The 23,794-nt window shown below is 45.0% G+C and overlaps 1 protein-coding gene and 1 long non-coding RNA gene across 3 annotated transcripts in view; one reads left to right on the top strand and one right to left on the bottom strand.

The window, feature by feature from the left end:
- NFYB (nuclear transcription factor Y subunit beta) overlaps window positions 1–12,750 on the bottom strand; it is a 32,161-nt gene extending 19,411 nt beyond the window's left edge. For both annotated transcript variants that reach the window (XM_040491041.1, XM_040491044.1), the window contains exons 1-3: window positions 12,737–12,750; window positions 9,565–9,569; window positions 9,408–9,413 (exon numbers count right to left, since the gene is read on the bottom strand). The gene's annotated coding sequence lies outside the window, so the exon portion shown is untranslated. The remainder of the gene's footprint in view (window positions 1–9,407; window positions 9,414–9,564; window positions 9,570–12,736) is intronic.
- A 4,750-nt stretch (window positions 12,751–17,500) lies between these two features.
- Window positions 17,501–23,794, top strand: part of LOC121040507 (uncharacterized) — a 7,870-nt gene continuing 1,576 nt past the window's right edge. The window contains exons 1-2 of the long non-coding RNA XR_005795339.1: window positions 17,501–17,648; window positions 21,371–21,515. This is a non-coding gene — a long non-coding RNA (uncharacterized LOC121040507). The remainder of the gene's footprint in view (window positions 17,649–21,370; window positions 21,516–23,794) is intronic.

Raw genomic sequence — 23,794 nt, 5'->3', positions numbered from 1 at the left:
GCCCCGCCCCGGCCCTCCTCCGCCGGGTGTGCAGAGCGGCCGCAGCCGCGGGAGCCTGCAGAGCAGGCTGCGGGCCGAGGCGGGCGGCTTCCCGCAGAGGCTGCGCTGCCCTGGCCGGCGGCCTCCGAGCTCCGCGGGGCTTACCGGGGCCGAGACCCGGGCACCCTCTTGAGGTCTCTGCGGGCTTTCTTCCCACGGTGTTTTCCCGGGCCTCTTCGAAGCGTGATATCCCAGGCTTCCCCCCCTTTTCAGTCCCCTCCCTCCCCCACATGAAAGTGTCTCACCCGCCTGAGGGCAGCGTGCCTGCGCCTCGATTTTTTAAGAAGGGGAAACCAAGGGCAGAAACAGCCCTCCAGGGCGACACTCGATCTACCAGGTGGATTTGAGCAACAGCTACCTCCTGGAATGCCTTCAGCGCCTCGTGTTTTCCTTGTGTGCCTGTAAACGTTGCCAAATGCACAAAGGCTTCCCCTCGGTCAACTTGAGCTCGGGGGTTCGTTGTTCAGATTTCATCTAAAGATACAACCCTCTCTTTCAGGTTTAACAGGTTGGTCCGTCTAGCCAGCCTTAACCCTGAATCTAAAATGTTGCATTTCCTGTCGCTCCCGCCCCCATCCCCCGCACCCCCAATAGTTGCTACCTGACAAGTAGCTTTTCCCAGCGGATGATTATTTGGGCCGCAAGAATCCACGGCCTGTTCTCGCTTCTGCAGCCCAAGCTCCCCCGCTGTCTTTCCCTGACTGCAGTCTGGGTCGGACTTCCCTCGGCTGTGACCATCACAGATGGGCTGTGAGCCAGACACCGCTCACTGCAAAGGGCGGCAGGATTTCTGCAACGGGAGCCGGGAATCGCGTTCCCTTTACTTCCACTAAACAAGTGGCCTGGTGCCACATTAAACTTTCCAGCTTTAATCATTTAAAAATATATAGGCATGTTTTATTTATAGAGCTCCTACTGTTTCTCTGCATATTTTAACATTTCAAGAGCAAATAAGGAAGCGAAGACAAGTGAAAGCCTCCAAGTTATTCCAAGAGGAGTAAGTAGCAATGCCACTGGGGAATCAAACAAGTTGATTTGAATTCCATGTCCACCTCGTCCTGGCTTGTGACCCTAGCCAGATTTCTGTATCTCTCCGCGAGAGTTTCCTCATCTCTGTAATGGGAGTAATACTAGCTACTTCTTAGGATTGTTTGGAAGTAAATAAAATGCACAAAGAAAGCCCTAAAAAAAAAAAACAAAAAACAAAAAAAAAAGTTGGTCCATTATCTTAGATCTCTATATAATATGAATTTCAATCTCTATCAAACTTTTTAAGTGTTATTTGCTAAAAAGTAGTAAAATTGGCCTGCATTGAACTCCTCCCTTTCCCTATGATTTCCCCTACAAGTGGAGTTTTCAGAGTGAAATGATGTGTTCAAAGACAGGAAATATAAAAAAGGAAGTAGTAGGATTGAGAGAAGCATGACTAATCCACACACTGGATGATGAACCAAAAGTTGCAAGGTGACTGCTTTCGCTGAGTTAACATGCTGTTATTTCAGTACCGTTGATCTAACTGACATGTTTAATCAAGATTCAACAAAAGGGTTATTCACCTCCCTCTGTTTACCAGGAGCTAGGCTGGAAGCCCCGGGCTGCAAAGGTGGGTAAAGCCCTCTCCTTACCCTGAGGAGCTAACTCTAAAAGACCGAGGACCTGTGCCACACCCCTCTGCTGTTGGATCCCAGGTCATGCTCTCTGGACAACCTGAGTTCTCTGTGCCTTTTATATCTGCATTCAGGAAGCCCCCCAGTAAACATTAACTGTTTTTCATGATCACATGGTGAAAGACGTGTATCAGAGTTTAGTCATGGAAAAGACAGTATCTAGACTAATTTAGATTTTCCTTTTTTCTTTTCTTTCTTTCTTTTTTTTTTTTTTTTTGACAGTTCAGATGTTTTATTGCTTCTAGAGTAATCTAGACTTTTCATCAAAGGTCAGAGGACAGGTGATTGTCTCTTTTACTAGTCCACACACCATAGCTGCCCCTTAACTTATACCATTATTTATAGGAGTCATAAATCGGCAAACAAAGCACAATGAAGACTTCCCGGTTGGATTCTACTTTATTACTTTAATGAGGCCTCGTAGAACTTCCATGATGACACTGTCTAGTACAGAACGGTCTGTTTCCAACTTCCTGATTCTATTCTCGCCCTCTCTTCTCAATCCATTCTGTGCACTCAGTGCCTGGAAGGATCTGGCTTCTGCTTTTCTCTCCCCCTCTCCCCAAATGCTGCCTCTTCCCCTACCCCTTTCCACCTTCGAAACACATTGGTCTTGGCTCTGACACACACACACACACACACACACGCACACGCACGCACGGCTCCTGCCTTCAAGGTCTTAACCGCCTCCTTTTCATCTTTGATATCTCACCTCCTCAAAGAGTCTTTCCCTCACCCCTCCTAAAGTAGCCCCCCACCCTGGGTTACTCTATGAGGGCATCTGGTCGTATCACTCGTGTGAAGGTAAACATTTTTTCACTCCCATATCCTTAGCCGAATTGGATTGTCCTACTTATTTGTTGTCTGTAAGTAAATATAAAAAATGGAGGCCCTTCTCATTACCCCCGCTACTAGCCCCATGGTTCAAGCCACATCTTGTTTCACCAGGACGGCGGCAGCAACCTGGCCTTCTGACTTGTCTCCCTGCTTCCACCCTTGCCTACACAGCAGCCGGCGTGAGCCTTGGAAAATGTAAATTAGATCCTGTCACCCTTCTGCCCAGAAATCCTCCAGTATCTCTCCCTTTCCCTCAGAGTAAGAGACGAAGACTTTACAGTGGCCTTGCAAAGCGGAGGGTGACAAGTTTGTTCGTTCCAAGTTGAACAAAGGAAAAGACTAATTGTTCTTTGGTCATAGTACAACCAACCAGAATCTCTTTTAAAAATCAATCAGGGACAACCTCTCACTTGGCGGCGACAGCTCCTTGCTTCAGAAAGTCAGCCAATCAGCGACAGCCACACTCCAGTAATCCTGCTTCCTTAGCTAAAGGTCAACTCATCCCCAAACGGTCCAGCTTCTAAAAGTGCGAATCTCTGAACCCACGCTTTCCAAAACGCTATGGAAGGCCACAGATTTCTTTGTTCACAGTCTCCGCCTTACAGTGCACCTGTCCTTTGCTTAGCAAGAAATATAATCAGCACTTTTGATTTGTTTCTTTCAGAAATGAATGCTTGCCTCTTCCCTGGAAAAAGCCCTATGGTATCTATGATCTATCCCCTCACCGCTCTTCTGTTAACGTCTCCTTTTTTCCTTTGCTCGCTCCGCTTTTTGTTGTCCTTATTTCTAACGGGAATGCTCCTGCCTCAGGCCCTTTGCACTTGCTGTTCTACCTGCCTGGTACATTCTCTTCCCTCAGATATCCACATGGCTCGCTCTCTCAGCTCCTTCCATTTCTCAATGAGGCTGACCCTGATCAACTTATCTAAAAGTTGTGATTCCAGCTCCTGATCCCCACTCTCCCTTCATTGCTTTATTTTTCAATGACAATTATCACCTTCTAACAAACTGTAGAGTTTCCTTATTTATTTTGTTTATGGCTTATTGTCTGTATCTTCCCATTAGAATGTAAGCTCTATGAGGACAAGGGTTTTTGCTTGTTTTGTTCACCAATGCATCCCGAGCATATAGTAGGTGCTCAATAAATATTTGCTGAATGAATAGATTGTTAACATTTCACCTTATTAGGATACGAACTCTTTGGGTGCAAAGACCCTGTGTTCACCACTGTATGCTCAGTGCCTGGAACAGTGCCCAGCACATAATGTTGCTCTATAGGTATGTGGTGGCATTGAATGCCTGAGCAGGCATTGGAGACAGCTATATTTTAACTGATAATATAAATGCCCCTGAAATTACTAGAGCCTTATAGGTTATCTCTCTCCAGAGAAACAGAGTTAATAAACACATTTAAAGTTCTTCAAGTTATTATGAAGTGTTAATCAAAATATTCAAAATGTATTCATCACGATTTCCCCATGGATTAGTGAGTTATTAATTAATTAATTAATTAGTTAGCTAATTAACTCACTAATCCTTGGGGAAACAGAGCAAATACCTTTGATTTACCCGAAAAAGCCACCGGATCACTTCTTTCCAGGGCTGCTCAGGCTGTGGACGGGAGAAAAACCCGTCTGTAGTAGGAAAGGCCAGAAAACATACTTTTCTCCTTTCGTTTGCTTTTTGCTTAAACTACTGGGTCTTCTCTGAATTGATGCCCCTGTCTGCAGTCTCTCTTTAATCTATTTAATATAATAACATGGCCAGATTAGTCTTCCTGAAACACAGCTCTTACCATGTAACCTTTTACAAATCATGAAAATAGCTTCCGTTGCTTGCATGGGTGCCGTGTAGCAGGTACTTTGCTAAATTCTACATGTGTATTTTCTCATTTCAGCCACACAATGACGTCATGTTATTCTCATCCCTATTTAAAAGACTTGAAAACAGGCTAAGAGTTTAAGAAACGCGGAAATCACACAGCTAGAGGTTGGGGGAACCACGTCTCAAACCTGCTCTGTTTTAGTCTTGCCCCACTGCAGGTTCATTCTGGCCCCAACCCGTCTGATAAAAATTCCTACCCATTCACAGAATCTGAACACACATGTCTCTAAGAAGACATACAGATGACCAGTAAGCACATGAAAAGGTGCTCAGCATCAGTAACCCTAAGGGAAATCCAAATGAAAGCCACAAGAAGATACTTCCTCGTATTCACTAGTTTGGCTGTAATAAAAAAAGATAAAAAATGACAAGTGTTATTGAGGATGTGGAGAAATCAGAACCCACGTTGAGTGCTGGCGGGAATGTAGTATGCTACAGCCATTGTGGAGAACGGTCTGGCAGTTTCTCAAACAGTTAAACCTAGAGCTGCTATTTCATCCAACAATTCCCCTTCCTAGGTCTACACCCAAGAAAATTTAAAAAATATATCCACACAAAGACTCTTACCTGAAGGCTCCGAGCAGTATTGTTCCTATAACCAAAAAGTGGCAATAACTCAAATGTCCATCCACCGATGGCATCCCCATACAACGAAACCTTATTCAGCCATAAAAAGGGAGGAAGTTCCGATACGTGCTACAACGTGGATAAACCTCGAAAACATTAAAAAGGCGAGGGAAGCCAGAGTATATGATTTCATTTATGTTAAATGCCTAAAATAGGCAAATCCTTTGAGACAGGAAGTTAAGCAGCGGTTCCTTAAGGCTGGAAGGAGGGATGAGAGAGGAAGGAGTGGTAGCTATAAGGCACAGGGTTTCATTCTGAGGTGATGAAAATGTCCTAAAATTGATTTGTTGCACAAATACGTCAATGCACTAAAAAACGTTGAATTGTCCACGTTGGATGGGTGAATAGCGTAGTATGTAAGTGATATCCCAATGAAATCGTTACCCGAAAAATACCCCACCCATTGTTAATATCTGTATCTGAAAAGCACATGCAAATTGATAAGAGAACCACTAAATCTCCGATAGAAAAATAAGTATGGACACAAAATAGAAAACTCCTAAGAGGAAAAATATGAATGGCCAATAAACATGGTGGGAGGAAAGGTTTGCCCTCAAATGCAAATCAGAAGAAAGAGAGATCTTCAAATAAGCGAAGAATTTTACAACAAAGATGATGATGAAGGGATGGTGAGATGGGTGTTCCCATACACTGATGACTAGAAGATTTCTAGAAAGCAATTATTAGTCAGTGTGCATTGGCAGCCTTTACGATGTTGTCATCCTTCTAGTCAATAAATGTATCATAAGGAAATAATTTGCCATGCAGGTAATAAGATATTCAGAAGAACGTTGTTAGCAGTAGAAAAAATTGGGGGAAAACTATATGGTAGGCAGACTAAAATGGCCCCCAATTATCCCCACCTCCCGGTATTCACACTTTTGTGTAATCCTCTCCCCTAGTTCGTGGGCTGGACTTATCCACTCATTCCTAATGAATAGACTAGAACAGGCACAATTAGATTATAAAAAGACTCTGAATTCTGTCTTGAGTACCGTTTCTCGTTTTCTCTTTAGATAGATGATAGAGAGGTGCGTGGGTGGCTCAGTCAGTTAAGCATCTGACTTCGGCTCAGGTCATGATCTCACCATTCATGGGTTCGAGCCCCGCATTGAGCTCTGGGCTGACAGCTCAGAGCCTGGAGCCTGCTTCGGATTCTGTGTCTCCCCTGCTCTCTGCCCATTCCCTGCTCGCATTCTGTCTCTTTCTCAAAAATAAATAAAAGATTAAAAACATTAGATGATAGATAAGTAGATATTTGTAGATATCTACCCATCTACCCACCTATCTATAGATCGTGGGAGAAAGGAACTGATTCCACCAACCAGCAGCCAGCAAGGAACTGAATTCTGCCAATAGCCAAGTAAGCTTGGAAGCGGGTCTTCCCCCATTTGAACTTTGAAATGACTGCAGCCCACGCAATATCTTGGTTGCATCCTTGAGAAGTCCTGAGCCACAGCCATTCCCAGACTTCTTGCCCCACAGAAACTGTGAGGTAATAAACGTTGGTTGTTTTAAGTCATCGAGTTTTGGGGTAATTTGTTACACAGAAACAGATAACTAATACAATCTAATTGTTTAACAATTTGAAAATTATTAATGTCATGAAATAGAATAGTAGATTACTATTTAAAAATTGGGGGGGGGCACTTGGGTGGTTCAGTCAGTTGAACATCCAGCTCTTGGTTTTGGCTCAGGTCATGATCTCACGGTTTGTGGGTTTGAGCCCTGTGTCAGGCTCTGTGCTGACAGCACGAAGCCTGCTTGGGATTCTCTCTCCCTCTCACTCTGCCCCTTTCCTTCTCTCTCTCTCTCTCTCTCTCTCTCTCTCTCTCTCTCTCTCTCAAGAAATTTTAATAACATGGGGGGATGTTCAGAATACACTATTGAGAATAAAGCAAACTATAGGAAGATATACAATACAATCCCAGTTTTGTAAGTCTGTATATAAACCCAAGAGAAAACCCGCAAGTAAAAACGTTGAAAGCAAACAATTTTCTCTGAAAAACAGAATCGGTGCTCAATGCATGCTTGTTGATTTCAGTTAGGAAATCTGCCCATCTTTACTGAGTGTCTGCAATGTGTCAGCCAGCCCTGGAGAGACAGTGGGGCATAAGACCAAGTCCCTGATCTGGTGAAACGTATTTCTTGATGAGATCTTCTCATCCTTATGGTGGCTGGAGATAGAGAGGTGGAGAGTAGTGGATAGACTGGCAATACATTTTAGAGGTAGAACATTTTTAAAAAATTTTTTAATGTTTATTTATTTTTGAGAGAGAGAGAGAGAGAGAGATGGACAGATAGACCATGAGTGGGGTAAGGGAAGAGAGAAAGGGAGACACAGAATCTGAAGCAGGCTCCAGGTTCCATGCTGTCGGCACAGAGCTCGATGCGGGGTTCGAACTCATGAACCATAAGATCGTGACCTGAGCCCAAGTCGGATGCTTAACCGACTGAGCCACCCAGGCGCCCCCAGGTAGAACATTTTTGTGCCAAAAAGGAATAGTGAAGAAATAGGGTTTACTCTTGAGGGATTGGCTTGGCTAACTTGAATGGAGGATTCTAGAGCTAGACTCCTTCATATGAAATCCTGATGCAGTCGGCTACTGGTGAGTGACCTCGTGTAAATGGGCTACGTGACCTCTGCATGCCTCAGTCTCCTTATCTGCAAAGTGATGCCTCTCCTCATCCATTTTGGAGATAACACCCTAACTCGGAGTGGTGGGGAGGTGGTGAGTTAAGAGAAAGAGCCTGGAAGAGTTCCTGGCACATTGAAAAATGGCCAAAATTGTTAGTCACTGTTACCGTTGCTAGAATTATTGAGATGGGGACAACTGAAAAAAAAAAAATCAGAACTAAGAAAGACTGAGTACTGAAGAAGTGTAACAGCTATTAGTATGTCTTTATTACAGTGGCATCCTGCCATCTTTAAAGATTATCTAGTTTATCCTGTTATGGGAGTAATTTATATGCTATGTCATCATTAACACCATCATCACTGTGGATTAGAGGAGCCTGGGGAAGGAATAAAAGGGCAGTACATTTTAATAGGGACTCTAGGGAATGGTCCTAGCAGGGGAGGGGTGATGAGGCAGACTGAGCCCTGCAGAAGGAACTGAGGAAGGTACCTGGTGGGGAGGAAACAGAGACCACAGACCTCCCTCCCACCTCCAGATCCAGACGGCTCTTGTAGTAGCTCTAAACACCAAAAGGATTATGATGCCATGCCTCCATATATAATTCAAAATAGAAAGGATGCTTCAGTGCAAAATACATGGATGAAAGTTCTGAAAAGTTCCAGCTTTCTCCAAAACGGGCACCTCGATATGTTTTGCAATATCAAATTCTTCCTCCCAAATATTTTCCCCTCATTTTTTTAATCTCTCTCTCTCTTTATTTTTTTAAAAATTTTTAACGTTTTTTATTTATTTTTGAGACAGAGAGAGACAGAGCATGAACGGGGGAGGGGCAGAGAGAGAGGGAGACACAGAATCTGAAACAGGCTCCAGGCTCTGAGTTGTCAGCCCAGAGCCCGACGCGGGGCTCGAACTCATGGACCTCGAGATCGTGACCAGAGCTGAAGTCGGACGCTTAACCGACTGAGCCACCCAGGCGCCCCTCTCTCTCTCTCTTTAAATATTCCTGCTTTATCGGTACCTAAGCACATTCTTGGTTTGGATGGTAGGTAATTCCGAACCCTGGAAAGTTTTGGCCACTGACAAGCACCTGGACAAAGTTATCTGGCCAGCTCTGTGGAGCTTACGATCACCTGTCTCCAGGATCCTTACACCTCCCCTATCTCAGGATCAGAGACCATTGCACCCCCACACTTTTGACTTGACACCGATTGAGTCCGATGAGAACCCAATCCAATCAAAGGATACAAAATTACGAGCACAGACGGAATTCACATGACTGAATTTTCTGAGCCTAGAGCGATAGTTTGTTTTTTTTTAAGGCATTTATGACCTCGCTCTAAGAAGTCTCGGAGAAAGATGCCTCTCCCAACTTGGCACATGCCCCGCCTTAACTATCCTTCTGAAACAGCATTTTCCTGCCTGGAAAGGTCCCTTCCACCTTTGCTTCCAGTCAATGTCACGGATTCATTTGCTGAATTGCTAAGAAGTTCTTGAGATCTTTGAGCTCCAAGGTTATAAACTCCTACCCAGCCAGTGTGGGCTTTGGAGGCAGCACACATTTTCATTTGACCCGTCTAAGGTTATAAACTCCTACCCAGCCAGTGTGGCCTTTGGAGGCAGCACACATTTTCATTTGACCCGTACAAGCTTTGGAGTGGGGAGGGAGGAATTTAAGTTGTTTGGGAGTGATGGCTTCTTTCACTTGCCCCAGGCCCCAATGCTGATGCTGGTTTTGACCTCCAACTCCCCCACGTAAAAAGCCCTTCCTTAACCAGGACCATAAAGCTGACACCAAGGACAGCGGGTGTTGGTCTGTCTCTGGTGTCAAAGCTGGGAGGAGCTGGCCTGTGGGCTGTCGCCTGCCTGGCCACCAGCCCTGTGGAGAAAGCCAACACACAGGGAGAAGCGGAGAGGAGGAACAGAGGAGAGACTCCATTTCTGGTTCTCCACGCTGTCTAAGCTAGTCCTTGCTGGGTCTTCCTCCCTTGAAATTGAACCCTGAGGAACGCGTCCCATGTCTAGTGCGGTCCCAGGAATAATAATCACAAAGGGGAAGTTAATTCTGCCCATTGTGACCTGCTTGTCACCTCCTTTCGTCTGAATTAGTATATATACTCACCTCTCCACCACCATTGTGGGTGATGTGCCCTGCAAAAGAAATCATTACAGAGCTTATCATGAGGGAAACAAGGCTGGCTAGTATCCAAGGGACCGCCCAAGATGCTCCTAGTACCCAGCAGCGCCCAGAGAGTGAGAGATGCACTAAAGAGGGTCAAGAAAGGGAGACACTGAGTTCTGCTTTCATTTTAAACATTTGCTGGTCATAGCTATGGTTACCCAGGAGGCAAGCGTTCTCGCCATCTTTTTTTATTTTATTTTATTTTATTTTATTTAAAAAAAAATTTTTTTTTCAACGTTTATTTATTTTTGGGACAGAGAGAGACAGAGCATGAACGGGGGAGGGGCAGAGAGAGAGGGAGACACAGAATCCGAAACAGGCTCCAGGCTCTGAGCCATCAGCCCAGAGCCTGACGTGGGGCTCGAACTCACGGAGCGCGAGATCGTGACCTGGCTGAAGTCGGACGCTTAACCGACTGCGCCACCCAGGCGCCCCCACACGGATTCTTTCTAACACATCCATGGGAATGAGCCGAATCTACTGGCTCATTCGTTCCCGGTTCTCTGAAAGGTGTCCAGCTGCGTATCTGTCGGAAGCCAGACTGGGGAAAGGCCTGTTCAAATAGACACATCAAGGCTATCTGGAGGCAAAATAATGAAAAAATTCCTACGTGTCCTGGGCAGGGGTTGGCAGACTAGTGCCTGCAGGCTGGCTGCCTGGTTTTATGAATAAAGTTGTGTTTGGAACACAGCCACACGATTCGTTTATGTATTACGGACGGATGGCTGCTTCCCCACTACCATGGCCATTGAGTAGTTGTGTTGCAAAACTTTAAAATATTTACCAGCCGTCCCTTTAAGAAAAGGTTTGTGGACTCTGGCCCAAGGCGATGCTTAAACCCTACAGAAGTCCTCCGGAAACTGCACAACAGTTTTTAGGTCACTTCTGCCCCAAGCCGAACTGTCCCTTGGATCTGCCCATCAGGGAACATCCCGGTGCTCAGGACAGCAAATGTTATCACATCTAAATCAGCCTGACATCTCATTCCCCACCCCCACCTTCCCTGCCTCACGCCTTCAGATTTCTTTTGATTTTCCACATCCATAGCCCACCCATAAATCTCACCTCTTCCTCCTACTCCCTAAATCCCATATTCGCTTCTGCCCAGGCCTGTTTCTACCACATTCTTCCAACTGTGGAACTCAAGCTCACTCTTGAGTTTGGCCAACGGGGGAGGTACTTACAGGAGATCAAAGGCGGGAAGAGAGTGGAGCTGGGATATTTATTTCCCCAGTTATTTTCCTGCTAGAAGCTGTGGGTTCGCTGCCTTCCCATACCGAAGTACACAGCCCTGTCAGTACAGCCCCTTCCAGTCAGCTACCCTCCATAGATTCTGGAACTATTCCATCCCCTTGCACCCGCAGGCGTACGGGTGTTAATGGTTTCCTGATGTTGCAAACCCAGGGGAACTGCATTGTCTCCTATTGGTTTTCCTAAACCCTGCTCACATCACATCTTCGGTCATCTGTATTATCTTCTTTGGAGAAATGTCTATTTGGACCCTTTGTCCATTTTTTAAGTTGGGTTACTTACCCTTTTTTTACTGAGTGGTAGGAATTTTTTTATAAATTCTGGATATAAGTCCACTATCAGATACGAGATTTGCAAATACCTTCGTCCACTCTATGGGTTGTTTTTTTCACTTTCTTTCTTCTTTGCTTTTTTTAAGTTTATTTATTTTTGAGGGAGAGAGAGTGGAGGAGGAGCAGAGAGAGGAGAGAGAGAATCCCAAGCAGGCTCTGCTCTGATAGGGTGGAGCCCAACACGGGGTTCGATCCCAGGACCCTGGTATCGTGACCTGAGCCAAAATCAAGAGTCGGCAGCTGAACTGACTGAGCCACCCAGGCACCCCTTTCTTTTGTCTCTCATGCTTCTGCTGTTGTATCTAAGAAGAACTTGCCTAATCCAAGGTTTCAAAATTTGCTTCCATAGTTCCTTCTAAGAATAGCTTTTACATTTAGGTCAGTTTCGAGTTTATTTTTGTGCACAGTATAAGGAGGGATTCAGCTTCATTCTTTTACATGTGAATATCCAGTTGTTCAGCACCGTTTGTTGAAAAGAGTACTATTTCCCCATTAAATTGTCTTGGCACCCTCGCTGAAAATCAATTAGCCATAAACATGAGGGTTTATTCCTGGACTCTCAATTCTGTTCCATTAATCTATATGACTTTCTTTATGCCAGTATCACACTGACTTAGTAATACATTTTTAATGTATTTTTGCAAAGGTATCAATTCACAATGGATTGAAAAAGAGAAACCCCACTGTGTGGGGGTTTTTTTCAACACCAACAAGCAATTCTCCGACATCGGCTGGGTGTCCTATAATTCAACTCAATTCTGACACTACCTGCCAGTAATGTCCGACCCGCAGGTTGAAGGCTCAGTGCCGCAAGACTGTCTTTCCTCCCTTCAAGTTGCCAGTCAGAAATTCCGTTGCCACTTGTGCTTCTGACCATGGGCTATAGACTGGAGATTTCCATGACCCCCTCTTTGGGTTCACTTAGTTTGCTAGGGCAGCTCACAGAGCTCAGAGAAACATTTGCTTACGTTTACCAGTTTATTATAAAGGATATTATAAAGGAAACAGATGAATCGTCAGATCGAAGAGAAGCATAGGGCAAGCTACGAGGGAAGGGGCACAGAGCTTCCGGGCCCTCTCTAGGGGCGCCACTCTCCCAGCACCTCCAAATGTTCACCAAACCAGAAGCCCCCCAAGCCCAGTCCTTTTGGGATTTGATGAGGCTTCATTACAAAGGCATGATTGATGAAGGCATGGGCTGTTGGTGATTGAACTCAATCTCCAGCCCCTCCTCTCTGGAGGTGGGGAAGGGGATGCTGAGAGTTCCAAGTCTCTGATCACCTGGTTGGGTCCCCTGGCAACCAGCTCCCATCCTTAGGGGTTTTCCAAAAGTCACTCAATGCTATAAACTCAGATGTGTTGGAAAAGGGGTTTGTTCTCCTCTCATTACCTAAAAAATTCTAAGGGTTTTAGGAAGACCAAATGAATATCTCTTATGGTAAATCAAAACGTGGCAAAAAACCAACAGGCTCCTCACCACAAATAGCCTGAGACACCCCGGCCAGGTAAGTTCTCCCTGCCCCCTCCTAGCCGGATCTGGGCGTCAGCACGCGAGGCAGTGCCTGCTTGCTCTCTCTCCGCGTCTTTCAGTTCAATTGCTTAGCCTTCTGTCTTCCTATCTTGACCATGGATTCTTGGAAGTCTAGGGCATCTTTCGTTATTCCCAGCATACGAACCATTGTAGACACTCCACAAATGTTGGTTGAGTGAATATACAAATGAATAAATAAGTAAATAAAACGCTTTTTTCCCCTATGGGCAAACTGAGAAAACAGCCCTCCGATGTGGAGTTGAGGGGTGTGAATAGAGCTTGGTTTACGCACACGGAGATGCCCTGGTAGAGTCTCTTCAGTGTCTGTAGAAATGTTATGTTACCCAAAAAGGGAGGGGAGGGGGAAGCCTATGCTCAAATAGGATTGGAAATTTTGAGTTCAAAACTAAGTGTAAAAAAATTATTTTCATTGCAGGACTTGTTAGCGCCTGTACTTAGAGCGTTATGAATGGATATATGCTTGCAGCGGTTTGCTGTTCCGGAAAAACATTTCTCTAGGACAACTAGGCTGTTGGGCCACACTTTAGGAAATGCTTATCTTATCTCTAGATTTGAATTTGAAAGAAGATGAAACCCTCCTTTGAATTCATTCCAGGTCAACAAACATTTACTGAGGACCTACCCTGTGCCCTCGGGGACAGGTGGTGCACTGCACCAGGGCCACGGAGCAGCCAGGGAGCAGCATCCACTTAGCCTCCAACAAATAGCATCCCCGGCAGTTGGGCAACACGGTGGCTCACCCCATTTCACACACCTGTCCGGCCTTGCGCTCCACCTTAACTCATCCCCTACCACTCCGGTACCACCACCATGCTCAGAAAACCCTTGCCTGGCACACTCTGGACTCTTTCACATCCCAGGAACCATAGGGAACTTAATTCGCTTACCAACCCTCTTTCGGCTGGAAGGATGCAAAGAGCAACATCGATATTTACAAAATGCAATACGGCTTTGCGTTTTCCTTTTCTTGTTTTTCTCCTCGGTGACATGAGGCTGTGTTTCTGACTCGGAGTCTTATTTGCTTGGGTCATCTTAAAGTTTCCTAACCTAGATAAGGATTGAACAGGCCAACGGTTGAATTCCACAGACGTCTTAAGGATATAAGGGCCTGTGGGATATTTGGGGCCCATGAACATATTTGGGACCTTGCAAAAAAACACATTGCTTTAAAATACAAAGAAAAAAATCTCGAAAAGTTAATAAATGTTGGGGGGCGCCTGGGTGGCTCAGTCGGTTAAGCTTCTGACTTCGGCTCAGGTCATGATCTCCCGGCTGGTGGGTTCGAGCCCCACGTCAGGCTCTGTGCTGACGGCTCGGATCCTGGAGCCCACTTTGGATTCTGTGCCTCCCTCTCTCTCTCTCTCTTCCCGGCTCATGCTCTGTCTCTCTCTCACTCTCAAAAATAAACATTAAAAATTTTTTTAAGTTAATAAATGTTAAATGCGCGTGAAGTATCATATTTGTCAAGTTCACTAATTGTTCAATCTAGTGTTCATAAAAATGTCCCATATACACTGGAAAATAATTTGTAGATTAACATAGTGGTTAAGAGCATGGACTGTGAAGCCAAATTGTGTTCAAATCCTGACTCCTCCATTTACTGGGACTTCCAGCAAGTCGTTTAATCTCTCTGAGGTTCAGTTTCCTCATCTTCTGTAATCCTGTGTAAAAAATGGAATCATTATACCACCAACCTGAAAAACGGTTGCCAAGACTTAAACGAGCAAAACACTTAGCTAGGCACACTCCAAGTCCTGGCTGTGTACTAATTGTTGTTATTACCATGATTTTCCCACTTGGAAAGGATTCCGAAATATGGCCTTTTTCTAAAAAATCACAACCAAATTAAAGGAGTTACTCTTACTTAAGTAATTTTAGAAGCAAAATTAGGAGAGCTCCTTCCAAAGGATTTCTTAAAATGTCTTATCAATGAAATTTTCAAGCAAACACAAATGTAAAGAAAAGAGTATATAACGAACCCCAGTACCTTTCACTCAGCTTTAGTAATTATCAGCTCACAACTACTGTTGTTTCTTTTATACCCTCTACCTCTTCCCCTGGCCGTCAACCCAGGATTGTTTTGGGGGGTGGGAGGATAGCCAGATGCCCTGTCATTTCATTTGTAATTATTTCAACATTTCTAAAAGATAAGAACTCCTTTAAAAAAGATAATTACAAAGGGGCGCCTGGGTGGCTCGGTCGGTTAAGCGTCCGACTTCGGCTCAGGTCACGATCTCAGGTTTGTGAGTTCGAGCCCTGCATCGGGCTCTGTGCTGACAGCTCGGAGCCTGGAGTCTGCCTCGGATTCTGTGTCTCCCTCTGTCTCTGCCCCTCCCCTGCTTGCTCTCTGTCTCTCAAAAGTAAATAAATGTAAAAAACAAATTAGAAAAAAATACACATAACCACAAAAACCCAAAGACAACATAAAATATTAATACCATCAAATACCTAGCCAGTGTTAATGTTTTTGTGCTTGTTAGAGAATAGATTTTTTTTTTAATTTTTTTAATGTTTATTTATTTTTGAGACAGAGAGAGACAGAGCATGAACGGGGGAGGGTCAGAGAGAGGGAGACACAGAATCCGAAACAGGCTCCAGGCTCTGATCTGTCAGCACAGAGCCCGATGCGGTGCTCGAACTCACGGACCGCGAGATCATGACCTGAGCCAAAGTCCGCCGCTTAACCGACTGAGCCACCCAGGCGCCCCAAGAATAGATTTTTTTTTAATAGTTTGTTTGAAGCAGTATCCAAATGAAGTCAATTCATTACAAATGAATGTTTCACATACTTTTTTTAAGATTTTACTTTTAAGTAATCTCTACACCCAACGTGGGTTCGACCCACATCCCCAAGATCAAGAGTCGCAAGGTCCACCGACTGAACCAGCCGGGCGCCCCTCAAAAATACTAGTAAAACCTTGGTTTGTGAGCATAATTCATTCTGGAAACGTGCTTGTAATCCAAAGCACTTGTATGTCAAAGCGAATTTCAAGAACCGTTGGCTCAGTTGTGATTATGGGACATTCCGTGTCGCGTACTACACATATTGCAAGACTTCGCTCGTTTATCAAGTTAACATTTATTAGAAATGCTTGCTTGCCTTGTGGAACATTCACAGAACAAGTTACTCACAATCCAAGGTCTTACTGTACTTTCAGTCTATAGATTTTCCCCTTCATTTCTCTTCTTTTTACTTACAATTTTTATTGTTGAATAAACCAGGTTGCTTGTCTTGAGGACTTTACCACAGTGTGGATTCTGCTACTTTGCACCTCACAGTGCCATTTAACGTGTCCTTTCCTCGGTATTTCCTCTGAGGGGTAGTCAGTCTAGTTACTTGATTAGATTCAGATGCAGTTGCTTTTGGAAGCCTCCTCAGAGGTACCTCCATCCATCAGGGCCACACAGTGTCTGTGAGATATTTGCAACCATTGGTGATCTTTGCCTAGAGCCACTTTTAATGATAAAAGTTGTAAAATGCTGATATTCTAATTTCATCATTCCTTTAATAGTTGGGATGCTATAAGAGGAAATACCCCCTCATCGATTGATTATTTCATTCCCCTGAAGTAGAGTTTGTAGAGGAAAGACAAGAGAAATGTTTGATTCTTTTATTTACTGGTTTTCAAAAGCATGAGTTGGTTCTCTGAAACCCTTGAATGGTGCCCCACGAGTGCTGACTGTGATCTTGGTCTTAGTTCTTCACAATGGCTAATGCTGGATCTTGAACACACAGTTACCTTCTTTTTGTTCCTTTTTAAAAATTTAACTTGCAGTATTAGATATCGCTTAAAAATTTTTTTTTAATGTTTATTTATTTTTGAAAGAGACAAAGGCAGAGAGCGAGGAGGGGAGGAGCAGAGAGAGAGGGAGACACAGAATCCCAAGCAGGCTCCAGGTTCTGAGCTGTCAGCACAGGGCCCTGTGTGGGGCTCAAACTCCCCAACTGTGAGATCATGACCTGAGCCGAAGTCGGACACTTAACCGACTGAGCCCCCCAGGCACCCCTCGATATTGCTTTGTTTTATCATTTGATTTTATTTTTTACAACCATATAAAATATTGCATGATTCCTTGAATCTACAAAACAAGGTATACTCGAAGAAGTCTAGATTTTATTTCTGTTCTAATTAGTTTCTTCCCTTCTTATACAGATGACTGTTCTTTTTAATGGTGTGTTCTTCCATTATCCTTTTCTCTTCCAAATAAGTAAACATACATATAAATTTGTATTTGCCTCTTTTTATGTAAACATTGGCATAATATACTCACTGTTCTCCATTTTGATCGAGTAACATTTACAGCGAAACCCTAAAAGTGCATTTAACGTGTGATGTGGCTGGGTGCTATTTTAATTTTGCCATGATAGGTAGGCAGGCCTCCAACAGCTCGGAAAAAGTCAAGCCAGCTGCTTTAATCTTCCCACCCAGACAAAATCCATCTCTAAGCAAGCCGGGCCAGTTTGAGGTCGATAGAGCGATTGAAATCAGCTGGCTGAACGTGGGACGCATCCCGGAACGGCGAGCAAGTGCAGTTCTTGCCAGAAGCAGCTCCTGTGAGGATCAGGGTGCAGAGCTGGGTCTTCAGCATCCGACTCTTGTGATGGGTTTAGGATTTGAGGACCCCTCCATCTCTCAGAAGGTAAGGTGGAGGCTCACCTTAGGCGAACCACATTGGCTGTTTCGCTCTAACAATAAATAGCCGCAGGTGAGAATGAATACTTCCTGGCAGTTTTGTTCTGCTTTGTTTGGGGGGGGGGGGTTGTTGTTGTTGTTGGTTTTGGTTTGTTTGCTTGTCTACAGACTCAAAACAACCCCATATAGAGTGATGAGGGCGCGGACTATCTCTTCCAGAGGTCGGTGTTCCAGGAAGGGAGCAGGGGGCGGGGCCGGGGTGGGAGGGGGCGGGGCCTGGGGGCCTGAACGTGTTGGAGGCGGGGCCCCGCGGGGGGGGGGGGGCGGGAGACCGAGCTGGAGGCCGAGCAGGTCGCTGTGCCTCCTGACCTCTTCCTGCTGGACGCTTCTTCCCGCTAAGCCACCTCACGCCCCACCTCCCCCGGGGCCCCTAGAACCTGGCACACCAGAGGAGGCTAGGTCGACGGAGTGGAGCATCAATGAAGAAAAGAGGAGAGGGTAGGAGGAGGCTCCCGTGGCTGGAATAGTCTGGAATATCCCTGCTCCTCACATAGTCTCAGGTTGCCTCTTTGCGACCAGGCCTTGCTGGGAGATCTTGCTTCTACAAAACATCTGCCTTCTTTTGTTCTTAAGGCTGGTTTATGTGCTCAGACTGCCTTTGGTGTTCATTTAAAAGTATATTTCCCTTGCCTTCAACGTGGCCCCACTTGCAATGGAAAGAGGAAGAACACAGTAATTTGACCTCTAGGGAAGGCTCTGCCAGTGGGTCTCTCCTCCTGTCTTTTGATGCAGAAAAAGGGTACAAGATAAGTGGTCAGGATAAAAGCACAGTGATTAGGGCACATCCCTATACAGAATTCGATGTGGCCATGAAAAACATGAAGGAAGATCTCTATGTACTGATGTGGAAGGATGTACATAGTATATATTGATGACTACAAAATAAATCAAGTTGCAAAATGAGATGTATGTTGGTAAATGTATTGGAAACGTTCAGAGTAAACTGTTCTCAGAAGTTCTTTCTGGGAAGTGGATTCGGAGGGTGATTTGTATCAGTAGCAATGCTTTCTGCCGCAAGTAAAGAAAACCCCAACTCAGTGGCTCACACGATAAGGAAACGTATTATCTTGTAAAACGAGAAGTCCATGGGGAGAGGGACTCTGGGGTTCATTAAGTCAGCAGCTCAGGACATCACTGGGGACCCAGGTTCTTTCCATCTTTCTGCTTTGCCATCGTCAGTGAGTAGGCTTTGTTCTCAGGCAGCGCACCTCTTGGGAGACAGGTGCAGTCAGTAGTTTCAGGAGAAACATTCAAACTTCACATCGGCAGCTGAGGAGGTCAGAGTCTCCTGCCAGAGGAGTCCCAGGTCACCCGGCCACAAGCCTGTCTTGGGATCCCGGCCACGCTCCAGCACAGCTGGACGCAGCTGCTGGGAAACTTGGTTCCAATGCCCAGGCGGTGCAGTGGCCATCATTCGGTTCGGGCTCCTGCGGCTGCTGATCTGAGAGGACATCCTTGGGACAGTCACAAGCTTTCTGTTTTTGAAGAACAAATGGGCAGCTGACGCCCCCTATGTGTTACGTGTGTCACATGTCCTTGTCCCTACCAAGACCACTATAATTGACTTAAAAATAGACCAATCGGGGGGCTCCCGGGTGGCCCAGTTGGTTTAGCATCCAACTTGGGCTCCGGTCTCGATTTCACAGTCCGTGGGTTCGAGTCCGGTGCTGGGCTCTGTGCTGACAGCTTGGAGCCTGGAGCCTGCTGGGGTTCTGTCTGTCTTTGTGTGTCTCTCTCTCTCTCTCTCTCTCTCTCTCTCTGTCTCTCCCCTGCTCATGTTCTGTCTCTCTTTCTCAAAATAAATAAACATTAAAAAAAATTAAAAATAGATAAATCAGAACCACACCTCCAACTCAGCTAGCACCCACCTCCGTGGAATCATTTGGTTCTTGGGGGGAGGATAAGAAACTGGGAAAAAATCCAGGTGCTCTTAGGAAGAAGGAAGTGGGGAATGAAAGTCAGGTAAGTAACCAACAGGGCTTCCTACGGTGAGAGGGGGACCTTTTAGTCTGTATATTTCTCTCGTAGTTTGGGTTTTTATGAGCTTGTGTTACTTGTATAATAATAGTTATTTTACTTAGGGCAGTGAGAGAATGAGCCTTGGCATCAGAAAGAAAAATATTTGATTCTGTCTCTCTGATTTGTAATGTGTAATTTTGGGCAAGTAATTTAACATCTTCAAGTCTTTATTATTAAAAAGTTGAAAGTAGTTTTCAAGCTGGAAAAAAAAAAAGGACAGAAAACATTTAAGAGAAATGGGTTTCTTTTATGTCCTGGGAAACAAATGATTTCCTATCTGTAAAGACTTAGAAACATATGTGTTAGATTACACCACCTCAGGTTTGTTATTTTAATATTTCAAAGAACTAGAATAATGCAGTCCTTCTATAAGCACATTAAAGAAAGTCACAATGATTTATTTTTAACAAGTTGAGTAAAATGTTCTTCTTCTGTTTCCTCTCAACTAGTCTGTTGTCTGGAATTGATAAAATAATATATTTCCCAAGAAGTTATGAGGTTTGGTTATGAGGTTGTGTGGCTATTTTCAAAATGATGAGTTCAGTTCTATTTATTCCTACACTTATATCTAATCTTGGTTCTTAATCATTTAAAATTGAATAGAAGTCCACGATCCCAATAACACTTTGAGTTGCCTGCTAAGAAAACTAGAAAGCTGGCGAGCCATCGTTAAGTAGTAGATTAAGGTTTGGGTATTTTCTAAGAGATATTGGAAGTTGCAGAGAAGAATTGGGTCTTAGAGTCTAAGACGTGATGTCAAGAATTTAGGTCTACCCCCAAATTGTTGTGAGACCTTAGGACAGTCGTTTCACTTTGCTGCTTTTAAGTTTCCTTGTTTATAAAACAAAAATAATTAAGCTGTTTGAAGATTACACCCTATCAGTTATCTATTGCTGCATAAAAAGAACTACCCTAAAATGCAGTGGCTGAAAACAGCAATCCCTTAATTTACTCAGTGTTGGTCCTTCGGACTGCACTCAGCTAGTTAGATATTCTGAGCTAGGGAGCTTTTTTGCTGGTTTCATCTGGGGTCACTCGTGTGGTGATAGTTTCTAGGCTGGCTGAGAGTCGATGGATCTAGGACGCCATGCCGGAATCCTCATCTCTGCTTCTTCATTTCCAGTAAAACAGCTCAGGCGTCTTCCCTTGTCGTTCTCCCGCAGCGAGAGAGGGCAAGCCCAATGCTGGAGCACCACGCCATGTCTCCTAATGTCCCATTGGTCAAAGCAAGTCACATGGCCACAACATCAGTGTGGGAGGGGTCTACACAAGAGGTTGGGAAGAGGAAAGCCTCACCCAGTGGGAGCCACTGTTGTTACCACAGGCACATCGGGTAACTCAATCACCCTATATGAAGAATTATATTGTAAATTTCAAAATAACAAGTGAGGGGCTCCTGGCTGGCTCAGTTGGTAGAGTATGCGAGTCTTGATATCAGGGTCATGAGTTCAAGTCCCAGGTTGGGTGTGGTGCCTACTTAAAAATAAAAATAAAAATAAAATACAACAAAGTGAGTTATAGTCATAAACCCTTGAAGGCAAAACAAGTGTTGTTACTCAGAGTGTATTTGAAACCACAAGATACTTGGGGAGAGAGATATGTGAACTCAAAATGAGGTTTATCCATGTATCAATATTTTTGTTATTTCAGAAATGTCCACCCCAGATGAAGGAGATGTGAACGGTCCCACCCAGAACCCAACTTCATCTTGACACCTATTCTGGGAGGTCTCCTGCTCCCTATCTCTTCATTTCTTCTCATTGGACCCTGAATCGATTGCCTCCATACACAGTTGGTAGATTTTAATTCTCCACTCATTTGTTTGTTGTCCTTCTCCCCCTGGAGGGTATATAGAAAGCGCCATGATGGGGCGCCTGGGTGGTGCAGTCGGTTAAGCGTCCGACTTCAGCCAGGTCATGATCTCGCGGTCCGTGAGTTCGAGCCCCGCGTCGGGCTCTGGGCTGATGGCTCAGAGCCTGGAGTTTCTGATTCTGTGTCTCCCTCTCTCTCTGCCCCTCCCCCGTTCATGCTCTGTCTCTCTCTGTCCCAAAAATAAATAAACTTTGAAAAAAAAAAAAAAAAAAAGAAAGCGCCATGATGACGGGACCCATGTGTGTTTCATTCCCCAGCTTATACCCAGCATGCAGCACTGCAGCTGGCACAGAACAGGAGCCTGATAAATATTTGCAGAGAAGTGAATGAAATGAAAAGCTACACTTACACAACAAGTACCTCCTGATGTTGTTTCCTGGTGACAGGCAGCTTCTGTTCTGAGAATACAATGGACTTTGTCTCTTATGGATGATTTATTCTGTCAATAATTTGCCAGGGGAGGGCAGTAGCTCCTTGCTTCCAACTCTTGGTCTCCACATTCCTCTTCTGTAAATCAATCCTTCCCCGAACTGTAGCGGAACCAAATCCCATGGATTCTACCTGAGCTCTGCCTCTGGACCCCCACCCTTCCTTCTGCCGCGGCCTTTCGGGGTCTTTGTCACTTCTTGCCCGGATTCCCACCCTAGATTCCTAATTGGGTTCCTTGGCAACAGTCTTGCCCAATCCTGCCTCACCTCCCCCTCAGCTGCCGAGACGCCATCATCAAAATATTTGAAAAACGAATTCTAGGGTTAAAGACCTCCCCTGCTCTCTCGAACCTAGAGATAAGATCAAGTGCAAACATTTCGGCATGAGGTTCAATAAGCCTTCCAATCTGCCCTGGGGTCCTTCTCCTAGCTCCTCTCCCATAGGCCCCCCCTTTCCCACCACGCAGCCTCTGCCCAGTCACAGTATTGAATGAATGTGACTCCCCAGCTGCAAAGCCGTGACGTGATGCGGGCCATCTTCTTTGCCTGGCCTGCCTTGTCTCCCCTGCGGCAGCCAACAGCGTCCCTCCTGACTCGTTCTTGGGAAGCCTGCTCAGTCTCTGTTGTTCCTATCTCTATTAAAATCTTCATTTTAATGTGTCTTAAGTCTGCAGTCGCAGCTGCTGCTCCTGTTGTTTTTCAGCGAGGAAGGCGCGTTGTTGGAAGACACGAAGGAAGGGAGGAGGAAAGGAAAAAATTGGAAGGGAAAGAAATTGTCCCATAGCTAGCACCCCATCCCCGACTTACTTCCTCCTGCCCGCTATTCCACTAAGTTACTCTGAAAGGCCTTTTGTGAGAATGATCTGTTGCGTTTTCCTGCCTGACGTCTCTTCCCTCCCCTTCCCTATGGGAAAAGCTGCCCTGTCTGGTTTGAGTGGCTTGGGTCATAGCCACGTCCTTGGACCTCATGCATGGGAGAATTGGGCTCATGACCCAAATGATACCATTCAAAATCTTCCTTAAGACTTTTTTTTTGCCAAAGAAACATCCCCTCCTTCCTCTGAGGATGCTAAGCTGGTATGTACTTCCATTGATCATTATGATCTCCAGTAGAGAAAGCCTGTTTAAGAGATCAGGAATCCTGGGGAGCCTGGGTGGCTCAGTTGGTTAAGCATCCGACTTCGGCTTAGATCATGATCTCGCGGTTTGTGGGTTCGAGGCCCGTGTCGGGCTCTTTGCTGACAGCTCAGAGCCCGGAGCCTGTTCTGGATTCTGTCTCCCTTTCTCTCCGCCCCTCCCCTGCTCACGCTCTGTCTCTGTCTCTCTCAAAAATAAACATTAAAAAAAAATTTAAGAGATCAGGAGTCCTGATGACATCATTTGAGCTCCTGTATCAAGCTGTGCCTGAAGCTGACATTCCTTTCCTTAAACCAATAAATTGTCTCTTATTTAATCCAGCTGGTTTGGAGTTTCTGCCAGTTGCATCTGAAGGAGTCCCCAACTACTATACCTTTAAAACAAAAAAATGCTTCACTATTATCTCAGGTTTACTCAGAGGAGGTGTGGATGAGACGTGAAAAGGAAGGCCCTGGCCTCATGGCATGGGGTAGGAAACATGACTGAGGCAGAATCTTTGGGTGAGGAAACCATGTATCTCTCTAGCCCTTCTTTTTTTTTTTTTTTTTTTTTTAGATTTTTTTTTTTTTGGGCAAAGAGAGACAGAGCAAGAACGGGGGGGGGGGGGAGAGAGAGGGAGACACAGAATCGGAAACAG

The sequence above is a fragment of the Herpailurus yagouaroundi genome, unplaced genomic scaffold (assembly GCF_014898765.1).
Source record: "Herpailurus yagouaroundi ecotype Mexico unplaced genomic scaffold, PumYag 182, whole genome shotgun sequence".
In the NCBI taxonomy this organism is placed as follows: Eukaryota; Metazoa; Chordata; class Mammalia; order Carnivora; family Felidae; genus Herpailurus; species Herpailurus yagouaroundi.
The sequence above is the reverse complement of the archived record's forward strand: the minus strand, read 5'-3'. Positions and strand labels throughout refer to the sequence as shown.